Source organism: Myotis yumanensis, unplaced genomic scaffold, assembly GCF_028538775.1.
Source record: "Myotis yumanensis isolate MYYU_CA2020_CCGP unplaced genomic scaffold, mMyoYum1.0.hap1 SCAF_2, whole genome shotgun sequence".
NCBI lineage: Eukaryota > Metazoa > Chordata > Mammalia > Chiroptera > Vespertilionidae > Myotis > Myotis yumanensis.
The window spans coordinates 47466305-47481130 of record NW_027223753.1 but is presented as its reverse complement, the minus strand read 5'-3'; the positions used below and the strand labels follow the sequence as shown (position 1 = coordinate 47481130).

At 41.2% G+C, this 14826-nt stretch overlaps 1 protein-coding gene across 2 annotated transcripts in view; it reads right to left on the bottom strand.

Annotated features, from left to right (window-relative positions):
* Window positions 1-13691, bottom strand: part of PDE4B (phosphodiesterase 4B) — a 525239-nt gene extending 511548 nt beyond the window's left edge. Inside the window, exon 1 of one of the 2 annotated variants that reach the window (XM_070405299.1) lies at window positions 13619-13691. The gene's annotated coding sequence lies outside the window, so the exon portion shown is untranslated. Of the gene's footprint in view, window positions 1-12984; window positions 13028-13618 lie in introns of those variants that run through there. The other variant, XM_070405301.1, reaches the window with a different exon arrangement.
* Between the last annotated feature and the right edge of the window lie 1135 nt (window positions 13692-14826).

Here is a 14826-nt window from a genome sequence, read left to right as displayed (position 1 = left end):
TTTAGACTAAACAGTATCAAGGGCAACCCACTCAGCTATACATTTTGCCTATAAGACAAATGAGGAAAACATTTTTCAAGACTCATTCGTATTCTCCAGCAGTATCCTCATCTTACTGAAGATTATAACTAGGGAGGAGGTGTAGCTCACAGGAATAGTTTTCCTCATGTAAATTTTACCCATTGAATAAAACTTGAAATATTCTCTAAGCAATATAAAAATGAGACTCTTACAGTCTTATGCTGTTCTTCGTGCTACTAACAATAAAATAAAAATTTTACAAATTATCCAAAATTTTCACAACTAAGCTTCCTCAAAATGAGAATTTTGGACAAACTAGACTAAATGTTGTAATTTAAATTAGTAATTACAAAGATCTGTAAACACTAATTTTATCCTTCAAAAGGTAAAATGGGAAGTCATAACAGTTACTTTACATATTCAGTTGTGAATATGTTAGGCTGAGAGTAACAGAAAACTTACTAACCAGTGGAAGAAACGGGTTTTATTTTTTTTTCTCATGGAATAGCAAGACTGAAGGTAGGCAATGCAGAGCTGATAGATCTACTCTAAGATGTCATCAAGGATCCCAACTACTTATATTTTTCTGCTTCATCATCCTAAGTGTGTGGTTTTATCCCTCATGCTTGCAAGGTGGCTACTCACCACAAACAGGGCATCCATGTCTGTAGGGCGCGGCTATAGGGTGATGTCTCAGACTGACCTGTTGGCAAAGCCACAAACAAGTCCCAGCTTAGAGGGCACAGTGCTCTTAGCATAATTAGGCTTGACTTTATGATGCTCCCCAGATCTTACCTGGGTAGCTAATGGGCTGTGGGAGGTACAGCAAGTGCTGCCAAAAACAAGTAAAACTCACAAGAACACTGTAACTATGGTGACCACTACCTTGTTTACCTCTGGCTATAAAATAAAGGCTCAGCTTGCCTCTGGATCTCTCTCTGTGGCCTCAGCCAGGCACAGGAAGATCCACCTAGACCCAGCTTATTCTCTTAGTCTGTCATTTCCTCATCCATTCGCCGCCCTCACTCAGGCTTGTGAACCCTTGGCTGAGCTGGCTTGGCTCACATGCCCTACTGATAAAGAAGGGGTTAGGGTCAAGGGCAAGAGCCTTCTCCTTGCGAAGCTTTCTTTTTCTGGTTCAAGAAGGGACGCATTCTCTATAAATCACCTAATCTTTATAACATGGGCCCCTCTCAGCTTCAAGGGCGGCTTCTGCAAAGTAGAATGATTTGCCTTCCAACTTGTATAGCAGAGGAAGATAAAAGAGAAAGGGGTGACTAGATGCTTATGAGCAATCTGCAGTATCACTACACCTCCACACCAATTAACTCTAGTGCCACCACATTCGCATCATCACCATTGTCATTATCACTCTCAGCATTAAAGTATTTGTTCCCCAAATTGTGCTATGTTGTGTCCAGATACAACATGAGTAGTCCTAATTCAATCATGACCTCTCTAACTATTGCAAAATTTCTAACCATATCAAGGTATTATAATAATTTCAAATTAAAAGATTAGTTCCCTGGAGAGCTTTCTTATGAATAATACTTAATTACATAGATATATCAAAAAATTCCCCTAATGTGTCAAATAATACCTACTCATCAAAAGTTTAACCAAATCAGAATGTTGCAAAGACTCAGAGATTACCATAATTCAAAGTCTTATTTTATACCCTAAGGCTTATAGAGGGAATATCGTTTCCCCATTTAGTGACATAGCAGAACTGAAACTCAAAACTTCTGATTCCCAGTACTCAATTATTCAATTACAAAAGAGTAACGCTGAAAAAAGTCCCTTCAATCTTTTAAAATATGTAAAAGCACACACACACCAAACTATTATTTCTTTTTCCCCATTCTTCTGCATTGAGTTTTTTACTCTAGTATACATTATGACTCTGCAAGTCATTTCGGGGTCTTACCTCTCATCCAGGGAGTTGTACTGGTCATAGAAAAGTAGAGAGGCACTTCATTTAAGTATGTATCAGCAGCTTCCTTAAAAGTAATTTCAACTACTTTAACAAATACTGGTCTCACTTCCTGATCTCTGGATTTAGAGACATTTACCATTCTGTGCTCTTAAATTATTTTGATCCATAATGTAAGAAAAACATGGATATGGTTTTTCCTCTTACCCTCATAAATTTCCCACTAAATACATCAACTGCCACTATAAGCTTTCTTCTCTCAGCCCTTACCATTTTGTGGGTGAAATTAGGTTTAAATGAACACCAAGAGGGATGCCTTATTAGAGAAAGGGAGGATTATCTCCAAGGAGCAGTATTTCTCCAAGAGGATGACAGCAGACAGGAACAGATGAAAAGCATCTTGAGGTGTGTGTCTATGTGTGTTCGGGGGAGGAGTGAGCAAGTATTGTGGGCTGAGTGGCCTGTTTCTATTTCCCACAATCTGTTTTAACACCTGCTGAGGCACTGTTATTTACCCACTTCATGGCATAGCTGGCCCTGCTAGATCCTTCTCACCTACTGGCTCTCTAGAACCTGCAGGAAAACAAATTCCTCAGCACAGCTATGCACTGTGCCAGGACAGCTGCTGCAATAAACAAGCCTCTAAGGGAGAGTCCGCCTCTTGAAGAGGCATTATCCCTACGTTACTTTCCCCAGCAGAGACCATTTGCAGACATCATATGGTGCAAATAACACAGAAACAGTATTTAGTGGCCATCCCTAGGAGTTCATAAATCCCCAATATTGTAGGCACATTTTTGAATTGATGGTTATTTTTCTGGCCCATATGTTCATCATATTTTCAAACATGCCTATTTTTTTAAAGAGTACCATCATGCTGTCCCAACTTGTTAAAGTGTTTGTTTATATTTTTCAATAGAAATGGGAACTGAGAAATCATGCCTCAATATAAAATTTTAATGTCTTCTAAAAATAAAGTTATTTTTTATTTTTTAAGAAAGTTCAACATAACAGTATGCAATACTAAGAATTCAGAATAAGAAAGCCCTGGTATTATTTTTTTAAATATATTTTTATTGACTTCAGAGAGGAAGGGAGAGGGAGAGAGATAGAAACACCAATGGTGAAAGAGAATCATCGATCTGCTGCCTCCTGCACACACCCTACCCCAGATCAAGCCTGCAATCAGGGCATGTGCCTTGACCAAGAATCAAACTGTGACCTCCTGGTTCATGAGTTGACGCGCAACCACTGAGCCATGCCAGCCAGGCAGCCCTGATATTTTTGAACTGAAGGAACTTAGGCTGCTTTATGGCCTTTAAGGTATTAGTTTTCCTAAATATCAAACAATAGGGTTGAAATAGGTGATCTCTGATTTCACTTTCAGTTCTAAAAATGCCAGAATTCTGTGAATCAGCACTATAGTATAATCCAGGAAAGCCAAACACAGAATCCTGGTATCTTTTCCTTAATCCACTCAAAATATCAGCAAGCTGCTTGTGCAAATAATGTCATTTATTTTTTCTACAGTTTAAAATGTCCATCTAATAAAGAATTATTTTTAGCATTTCTCAGATATGGCAACAGATAAAAGCTACTAATATTTTCCAAATGCTTTACGACAACTTGGAAAAAAATGTTTGATAGGGAAAATGTCACATACATAGATTTTTGTCTTAGATTCCATTGATAAGATGTGACTCAACATTTACTTATTCAATTACAGTAAGATTGATTTAAATCAGATATGTATCGCCCCATCGGGGTGACTCAGTGGTTGAGTGTTGCCCTATGAACCAGAGATCATGGTTCAATTTCTAGTCAGGGCACATGCCTGGGGTGAGGCTTGATCCAGTGTAGGGCATGCAGGAGGCAGCCGATCAATGATTCTCTCTCATGATTCATGTTTCTATCTTTCTCTCCCTCTCTTCTGCTCTGAAATCAATAAAAATGTTTTTTAAAAAAATAATAAATAAATAAGATATGTATTGTTTTTTTAAATTGAAGTTTAGACTATGTTTCTAGAACAAACCCATATTACTCGAAAGCACAAACTAGTATTTTCAACTATATTAATGGAGAATGTGACTAGGGAATGGAATTATAGTGTTTTTAAAAAGCATATATTGCCCTAACCAGTTTGGCTCAGTGGATAGAGCGTCAGTCTGCAGACTGAAGGGTCCCAGGTTCAATTCCGATCAAGGGCATGTACCTTAGTTACGGGCACATCCCCAGTAGGGGGTGTGCAGGAGGCAGCTGAGCGATGTTTCTCTCTCATCGATGTTTCTAACTCTCTATCCTTCTCCCTTCCTCTCTGTAAAAAATCAATAAAATGTATTTTAAAAAATAAAAATAAAAAATATAAATAAAAAGCATATATTTCCAGTTCAGCCAAGATGGCATACACTCACCTTTTTGGGCCTCTCTCTCCCCATTTAGGACAACTATAAACCCTAGAAATAATGCAAGAGGCAATCAAAGCGGGAGTCTGAATGGTGAAAAGAAAGAGGTGGACTGGTTGGTGACCTTGGACTGGAGGAATAAAGGAGCGGTAGGTTGCCTTATGACTCCCTACCCAACAGCAGGTGACCCAGGCCAGAGTCTCCAACCCCCAACCTAGCAGTAGATGATATAGATTCCTCCCCTGTGTCTAACTGAGGTCCCGCCAATAACACCAGATGGCCTCACAGCATTGGCAGGGGGAATCCTGCCACTACAAGCTCCAGGCCCAGAAATCCCTTCCCTGCAGGCCAAGAAGTCCCTTCCCTCACCTGGAAGCAGCCGTGGGCCTGGCCTGAGCTTCCTTCCGCCCCCAACACTGGCATCAGCAGGGTTCAGTGGGAGCCCCGGAAGCACCAGACAAGCCAGGCAGACTCAAATAGCAACACAAAAACCTCTGGAAATTAAATTGTCATTGAAACCACAATACACAAAAAGTAATCCAGGATCTGTGTGCTAAACCCAAACAAGGTGACTGCGAAAGTATAAGGTTTAAATAGGACCCAGCCTCCTAACACTGTCGCCAAAATGTCCAGGATTCAATCATAACTTGAATGGGAAAAGATAATAAACTGACACCAACACTGAAGCGAGTCAGATATTAGAATTATCTGGTAAGAATTTTAAAGCATCCATTATAAAACTGTTTCAACAAACTAACTCAAAGTCTCCAGAAACAAATGAGGGGGGAAAAAAACCATCAGAAAATATGTGTAAGTTCTAAAAAGGACCAAATGGCATTTACAGAACAAAAAAATACAAAAACCAAAATAAAATACTCACTGGACGGTCTCAATAGTGGAGATGACAGTGGCTAGAATCTGTGAACTTGAGAACAGACCAGTAGAATTTTTCCAATGTGAACAACTGAGACAAAATAGATAAAAAATCTTTTTAAAAGATGAACAGAAGCTTGGGGTCCTGTGGGACAATAACAGAAGATCCAACATTCCTATCATCAGAGGTTCAGAAGGAGATGAGAAGGACAGTGAGGCTAAAAGTATTTGAAGAAATGATGCCAGGAAACCTCCCAGATTTGGTGAAAAACACAAACCAGTAGATTCAAGAAGCTGATCAAACCCCAAGTAGAATAAACAAACAAACAAAAATCTGTACCAAGATATATCATCTTACACTTCTAGAAAACTAAAGGCAAAGAAAATTATCTTAAAACCAGCCAAAGAGAAATGGCACAGTGCCTTGACCGGAGCATCAACTCAACCAACAATGATTTTCACATCGGAAAGCATGGAAGCCTGAAGGAAGTGGCACATGTTTCCAGTGCTGAAAGGAAAGGATGGTCAACCACATGTTCCTTCCCAACATGAATTGTCTAAATCATAGTCAGTGATGGACACAAAATATATAACACTGTCTTATACTTGGAACAACAGCATTTTAAAAGAAGGAAGAGGAAATAGAGCAACCACTGAGAAAACTATACCGAGATATACTTAAAACACTAGAAATAAATCAAGATGGAATCCTATAAAATGTTCAAGTAACTCACAGGAAGGCAAAAAAAGAGAAATAAAGGAATAAGAAACAGAGGAAACCAAGAGAAAAAAAATGGTAAAATGACCAACTTTAACAATGCAGAGAAACTGGATCGCTCATACATTACTGCTGGGAATGTATAATGGTATAATCACTCTGGGAAAATGTTTAGCAATTTCTTATAAAACTAAGTATGCAATTACCATAGGATCTGGCACTCATACTCTTGGGCATTTAACCCCAAGAAATAAAAACTTACATCCATATAAACATCTATATATAAACACAAATGTGCATGGCAGCTTTAATCATAATAGCCAAAAACTGGAAACAACCCAAGTGTCCTTCAGTGGATAAATGCCTAAACAATCTGTAATATATCCATACTGAGCAATAAAAAGGAGCAAAATTTTTACACTAATTCAACACCTTGGGTGAATCTCTGGGGAATGATGGTGAGTTGGTGGAGGGGATCTCAAAGGTTACATAATATACTAGAGGCCCGGTGCACGGGATTTGTGCACTGGTCGGGGGCATGGCCTGCGGGGATCGGCCAGCTGTGGGAACGCCACTCACCCCCAGTCAGCCAAGCGGCGCTCCCACTGTGGGAGCGCACTGACCACCAGGGACAGCTCCCGCATTGAGTGTCTGCCCCTGGTGGTCAGTGCGCGTCATAGCAACTGGTCAACCGGTCACTCTGGTCATTCTGTCATTTGGTTGCTGGGCTTTTATTATATAGGATTATTCCATTTATGAAACATTTTTTAAATGAAAAAATTATAAAGATGGTTTTCAAGGGTTAGAAATGAGCCCAGGGAGAGAAGGTAGATGGGTGTAGTTATAAAAGAGGAGGCACAAGGGATCCTGAGATGATGAAATGATCCTGTATCTTGATTGTAGTGGCAAATACACAAACCTACACATGTGATAAACTTGCATAGAACTCAACACACACAAAAATGAATATAAAACTGACAAAATCTGAATGAGATCTGTAGATTGTATCAATGTCAATTTCCTGGTTGTGATATTATATTATAGGTTTTCAAGATATGACTTTTGGGAAAAACTGAATGAAGGGTACACATGATCTCTGTATTATTTCTTACAACTGCATATAAATCTACAATTATCTCAAAATAAAAAAGTTAATAAGAAACCAGTGGGTGAAATTGTGGAAAAGTGGGGTTTTCACACAGTCCCAAAATATCACTTTACAGAGTATTTATTAACCAACAAAGTAAAAAAAAAATTATTTAAAAAAAAGGAGAAATTTAGTAGGTACTACTTTTCTCTAGTGATCTAATTTAGTCACCAGGAATGAGACAAGAAGACTCTCCTGCTATGATGCAATAGGAAATACACCTCACCTAAGTAGTATTCTTGCTAAAAATATTTAACCTGAACTTAATTGAGTATGTAACTGTTAGACAAATCCAGACTGTAAGAAACTTTATATAACAACTGCCCTCAACTCAATACAAATCTTAATGTCACATACGGAGGGAAAAAGACAAGGGAACTAATATAATTATGTTTTAATAGTGAGAGAATATTGGGGCAGGGGAAGAAAGTAACGGAAAAGAAGCAATTCTCAATGTATACATTCTCAGATAGATATCTTATTCCTCTAGTGTGGCAGGCCAAGTTAATGTGGACCACACTCCCTTCTTCTTCAAACAGGAAAACCAGAAAAATTGAAATATGTTAAATAGTTAAGATTGGGGGGAAAAAAGAATGTTAATCTGCAAATATTAGAACAGAAAAGGAACAAATACCAGAAGAGTAGGCACATAAATTGGTAATACAGAAATCCAAAGTGATACAGAATTTAAACACAGACATTAATGCCTACAGACTGGAGATTTCATGTGTTCTGGGACAGGTAACTTGGTTTGGGATCCATGAAAGGAAGATAATCAAAGCTGAAACCTCTGTATAAGGAGAACCCCGGAAGACTTGACCCCTTAGTTTACTATTAAGAAGAACTAGAAGCCTGACTTAGAAGTAGCAAGAAAGACTCTTTTTCCTGGGGCTCTGGATAGAAGGATAAAAGTATTCCTTGAATTGAGTCCCTAAAAGGATACACATACAGCTTGAATTTAATCACTTAGATGGTCTAGGAATTTCAACAAGAAATTAATGTAAAAGCTGATCCTATGGATGTTAACCGGACTTAATGCAGTGATCATTCCACAATATATAGAAATATTGAATCATTATGTTGTATACCTAAAACTATATCTCAAGTATAACTTAATTTAAAAAAATTTTAAATCCTATTCTAGACCAGCAAATCCCTTGGGATGTTCTACAGAAGCAAACAAAATATCACTAATTATATAAAAATTACATAGTAGGTGTAAAAATGTGGTGGAATTATAACACTGGACAAAAGTGGGGAAAATACAACTACCACAAAGAAAAACCAAAAGCAAAAACCTGACTGAAGAGGAGCTCATAATCCAAATAACAAAACATATAAAGAAATGACCCAGTTTAATTAAAGTGGATATAGAATTCTGGAAGAACCAGCAGACCCCACCATTGGAATGAGTAACTCCCAGAAGAATTTAAATAAGAGAACAATCTAAACTATAAAATAAATTCAGGTATAATTATTAAAGAGATAAAATAAGGATAGAATCCATAATAAAAGGATTTTTAAAAAACTAGAGGAAAAGAACAGGCAGTAGGAAAAGGCATCAAATAGCACTTCTAGAAATAAAAAATAAATCATAGCATAGTTCAATGTACAATTTAAACAATAGATAGGACATCAATGAAAAAAGAATTAGCTGGAAAATAGGCCTGCGTAATTACCCAAATGCTATTTTAAAGTATTTGCTAATTGAATATAATATAGAGGTAATAGACACTAGAGGCAAAACAAGAAGGTCCAACATATATATAATAAGAATCCCAGAGGAAAGAATAGAGAGAATGAAAGCAAGATAATATATGGTGAAATATGCTACAAATTTTTAATAATTTAAGAAATACAGGGGTTATCTGATTAAGGAAGTATAAAAAATCCCAATAAGAAAAAGTAAAAACAAACCCAGTAAAACTAGGTTTGCAGCAGTAAAACTACAGAACGCAAAACAAAGAGCAATCTTAAAAACCACCGAGAAACAAGCTCTCATCACCAATAATACTGAAAGACAGTATCTCCAAAGTAATGAGCAAAATAATTGTCAACTAAAAATTCTGCTCCAAAATAATCTGTTATTCAAAAGTATTAGGATGAAATACAGTTTTTTAAAAAAAATCTTAAGAGACTGTTACCATTTGTATACGCTTATCAAAGAAGTACTTCCATAAGAAGGAATTTAAATCCAGAAGGAAAAAGAGGGGTGCAATAAGTAACAGTGGTCACAGGAAATGTGGGTGAAGTTAAATAAGTATAGACTGTGCCCAGTCAGCATGGCTTAGTGGTTGAGTGTCGACCTATGAACCAGGAGGTCATGGTTTGATTTCCAGTCAGGGCATATGCCCAGGTTGCAGGCTCGATTCCCCATGTGGGCTGTGCAGGAGGCAGCCAATCAATGATTCTCTCTCATCATTGATGTTTCTACCTCTCTCTCCCTCACCCTTTCCTCTCTGAAATAAATAAAAATATGCTTTAAAAATAAATAAATAATTATAGACTGTAAAAACAATTTTAAAAAAAGAAAAAACTAATTATATAAAAATTACATAGTAGATGTAAAAATGTGATGAAATTATAACACTGGACAAAATTATGAAATACAGAGTATGATCAGAATTACAACACGATTATTCAAGAGAAGAATATATATTTGATTAATATTATCTAAGACAGAATATTAATGTTAAAAACTTAAAAATAGCTATTAGAAGAATAGAAATGGGACATGTCACAATCAAATCAATGGATGTAAAAAAGACCAAAGAAACTGTAAGTACGATAAAAGGAAGAATGGTAAAACAAGGAGAGACAGAAGAGGGGCAGGGACATGGAAATGTCCTCCAAGGAGAAGTGGCACTATAATTTCAAAGATAAAAGACCAAAATTAATAAAATGAATGTGCAGAGAGAAAGTGTCCTTACAGGTTGGCTTCCCCTGGGAAGCTGACTTGGAGATGAGTTGAGCCTGAATTTTTATTAAGGGCTGCCCTGCTCTTAAATCTGGAAATGGGGGAAGGCACAGGAATGGGAAAAGGGAGACCTGGAACTGAAATGGAAGCCCCGCAGGGAGGTCCAGAGCTAGAATGATCCTCCAGAGTTACTGGAGTTGGGCTGAGATGGCCCCACATGGATCAGCCATTGGATGTGAGCTGCCCTGTAAAGGAGCAAAGGGGCAACTCAGGCAGTCCTCCAAGGGACTGATCCATCAAGATTGTCTGCTGACAGCCTCCAGGAAGCTGAAGCAAAAAACACGTCATAGGGTCTGCTGTATTACCGTATTACCGCAAGGTGCCTGCAGCTCCAGCTGCTCAAAGGAACCTATTTGTCCTGTGATCAACAACAACCCCACACCTTTTCCAAATTCTGCAGCTCAAGTTTCCATGGAAAGAGCAATGAAATTTTATTCCATGATAATAAAAGATAAATTCAAATTACTAACCTGCAAGTCTTTCAGACTCAAAGCTACATCATGTACTTCTTGCTCCCTCATCAAAGTAAGCCAAGCAAAATATTAAGAACAACCTGGGACTCTATTCCTTCACAATTTCAAATCTTCATTTTGGTTCACAATATCATTTTTGTGTGTAATATTTTTATCAAGCATGAGTCCTTACTTCTGCATACCATTACTATTAAATACCTGTCTCTAGACAGGCAAAGGATTCCAAGAACAGAAAACGATACATGATTTATTTCTTACTCAAGTCAAAACCAATTCTATTTAAAAGAAACAAGCATGCCTAAATGGCTACCCTCTAGAGAAATTTAAGATAATTCATCTTAGCAAATATGTCCAGCTGAGAAACAAATCAGCTGAGAAAAAAAAAACAAGTAGGTACACTATAAAAAACATTTAGCTCATAATTGTAATAAGGAATACAGAGGTAGGCACAGAAGATTTACAGTTGTAATAAAATAAATAATACAATAATAAATAAAATGCAATAATAAACTCTGTTTCACATACGCACAACTATAAATTACTTTTGCCCACCCTTGCATAGTGAGATGATGAAAATATAAATAGCCTCAAAGTAGCAATCATTCCATCTCAATAATTCCAGTGTATTAAACAATTTTTTTTGGTAATTGGCATTCTGTTGTTTAAGAAGAAAAATAACAAAGTCAGTTACTAGTCAAGTCCTACCAGTACTGATTGAAGAGTCGAACAGATCATTGCTTCACTGAAGACACACATTGACATTAAGAGGGTTCTCTCTTGGGATATCAGGGGAAATGAGGTATCCTCAGAGGGAGGTGCAGCTGAATTTCTTGTTACCTGCAGTTAAACCATTGGATTTGTCTACCTTCTTGTCACTTATGTAAAGATCAATTCCAGACCCCTCCCTACATCTCGGACCTAAGCAAATTCACTTTTAAGTCCCCAAATTTTGTGTGTTTTTTGCCATAACAACCAGCTTTTGGTAAAAAGAAAGTGGATGGTCCACTAAAGAAAACAACAGCATCTATATTTTCAAAAAATTTAATGTGTTTCTTATTCTTTCAGTGTAGCCCTGGGCTTTCAAGTAGCCAAAAACCTCTGAATTTAAAAGATGGATGTGATTCATAGAACAGTTATACAGCATACACATCTACTACACAGGATACATAGATTTACCATTTCTGTTTAGTGGCATCACATATGTGTGATGTAAACATAATATAAATGTAATGTAATATTAGGTGAGAGTCTCAAAGTATTCATTAAAATTACCCCAGGCTTGTGCATATATTATATATAGTATAATATATACTATACTATATATTTTATATACATACTATATTATGTATTATATGTATGTTATACTATCTATAACACATTATGTTATTATGTAGATATATTTGACTTGAAAATGAACCACACTGGCCCTGCTCAGTGGTTGAGCATTGACCCATGAACAAGGAGCTCATAGTTCAATTCCCAGTCAGGGCACCTGCCCCGGGGTTGCAGGCTCCATCCCCAGTGGGGGGTGTGCAGGAGGCAGTTGATCAATGATACTCTCTTATCATTCATGTTTCTATCTCTTTATCCCTCTCCTTTCCTCTCTGAAATCAATTTAAAAATATATTTTTAAAAATGAACCACACTGTAATTCAGTTATTTCTCTGTGTTCTCCTCTTTATACTTATTTTAAAGCTATTGACTACAGTGGTTTTGGATTTTGTTTGAAGTATGGCACATGGGGGGAGGGGGTCTGTAAAAAAAGGGAAGAAGGAAGCAAAACAGGAAGATGGAAGAGGAGGGAAGAGGAGGAGGAAGGAAAAGGGAACCCCCCCCCCCCACACACACACACACACATGCACTTGTAGTTTAGAAAGGGCCATGCCATGAACACACTCCAGCACCCCTCCCCAAACATGAGACTGAGCTTCCCCAAAAGTTCCTTGGCAGAGCCTTCCTTATGCCCCGGCTTGGGTGCACCCCACTGGAGCCCCAGCCACCGGGCATGCAGGACCATCCTGGGGCCGCAGCCCAGCAAACTCCTGGATACCCCAGGCTCCCTCCTGCGCCCGCAGCCCGCAGTCAATCACTGGGCGCCCGCGCCAATCCATCACCCACTCCTGAGCGAATCCCTCTGCCTTTCCCCATTCCCCCTGGGCTCTCGCTCCTTCCCAGGGACTTACCAAGAGGCAAAGGGGGCGGGGGAGAGGCAGGGACAGAGACAGAGACAGAAGAGGCAAAGAGAAAGGGCCGGTTGGCGGATTTACTACAAGAGGCGACCAAGACGTCTCACCGTCAAGACCACAGTCCTAGCGAGGCCCCATCCTCCCCTAGACCCCCACCAGCCCCGCAGCACCTACACGCTCCATTTCGGCTCAGATGTGCTATGAAGTAGAAGAAGGGGGGGAAATAAACCCGCTGCCTCCTGGGCAGCCCTTACCTCCGGCTCCCCTCTCGGAAGCCTCCTCCTGCGGTTCCAGGCGCCTGGGTGCACCGCCTTGGCCGCCGCGCTCCGGGCGCCCGGGCTCCGGCCGCGGCTCCGCCAGGCGCAGCTGGCCCGTGCGAAGCGAGCGAGCCTTCGCGCTCCCGGGGGCCGCCGAGCCTGCCCGAAGGACCGCGGCGCCGCTCGCGTGCAGTCCCGCGGGCGAGAGGGAGCGGGCAGCCGCCGAGGCGGGGCCAGGAGCCCCGGAAAGGGGCGCACGAGCTGGAAGTGGCTGCGGAGTGGGCGCGCGGACCCGCCGGCGTCCAGGACCCAGGCCTGGGCGGTACGGGCGGCCGCGAGGCTCCCCTGAGCTCTTCTCTCCTCCACTGGCCCCCCAAACCCTCTCTCTGGACCCCCGCCCCCCCTCCCACCCGGAAGAGACGGCTCGCCGGTAGCACTAGGTGCGCCGCGCTGCGCTCTTCAGCCCGGTGCGGGAATGACAATGTGATGGCTGGGCAGGGACTGGATCCTGTGTGGAGTAGGTTGTAACTGCGGAGGCCACCACCTGTCAATTCTAAGGAGCCAGACACACCGTCCCCAGCTGCCGGCGGCCTCTCCCGTAGTCCCTCGCTTATTTTCCTCCTGCACTTACCTCGCCGACCCCCGCAGTACTCCGCCGGCTGGATACCGAGGGAGTTTTGCAAAATAACCCTCACTCTCCGCCAGGAGCTTCGGGCATCTCTCTTCCCACCAGAGCTGAAGGATTACGCGCAGCCCTGCGTGCCTATCCAAAGCCGGATGCCGAAAATCCTGGTTTGAACCCCAAACTCGTCGGGCCCCCTCCCGCCCCCATTCATAATCCCAGCGGCCGTCTGCCACTATGCACCCTCCCCCTGCCGCCCGCGCCGGCTGCGATTCGCTGTCCCTGGAACGTGTCAGTCACTCGCTCTTCATCAGCCGTGAATACTGTACTAGAAGCTCCGCAGCACAAAGGGGAGTGGGGAGGACAACACTCAGAGCTCAGGGTACGCGGAGCAAGGGAGCTAGTGGGGCAAATTATGTGGGAGGAGCTGGTGTGAAGCGGGGGGCCGCTGCTCTCCTGTTGCACAAAGGAGCTCCAGAGTGCCTAAGCGCCGTGCTCCTGAACCCACGGGCCAGATCACCTCTGTGGACACGCTGGGAGTGGGTCCCACACCTTGGGGATTTGCGTGACCCAGCAACAGGCACCCGGAGAGGAGCCGGACTGGCCAGTGTGGAAGAACGCAGCAGGTGGGTGGGGTGCGGGGAGGGGGGTACACAGGTTTCCTGTCCCCCAGTTGTTCAGCCCTTTTCAGTCAGAGGAAGAGAAAAAAGCTGGCAAGGTAACGAGGAGGAAGAGAGAGATGCAGTGACTGCTTCTTGAACCACTACTACAACTATCCAGAGACCAGAAAAACTTGAATGGACAAAACTGTCCTATTTCTCAATTTACTCCAATACACACTATGGCACACCATTTTGCACTAAGCACTATACCCTGTGCCGGGTGTTGGGGCACAGTCTCTGCTCCCAAGGAGCTCACAGCCTTGTGGGAGACACAATTACATGAGTGGGAGGAATTTTCTCTAGTTGGAGAGGAAATGGGTCAGGGAATTAGATCCCTTCTGAACTGCGTATAAAAGGGTAATTGGAGCTTGCCAAAGAAGTGGCAATAGCCTACTATTACCCACCCATTACCCCAAACCAGCTTTACCTACACACACTATGAGCATCATACCCGAGAGCTTACCAATTTAGGGACTTAATGGGATCCTGCCCTGCACTATTTCCCCTTTGTGTTTTGGGGGAACATTTTCAAACATTAGCCCTTGGAATGTAGAA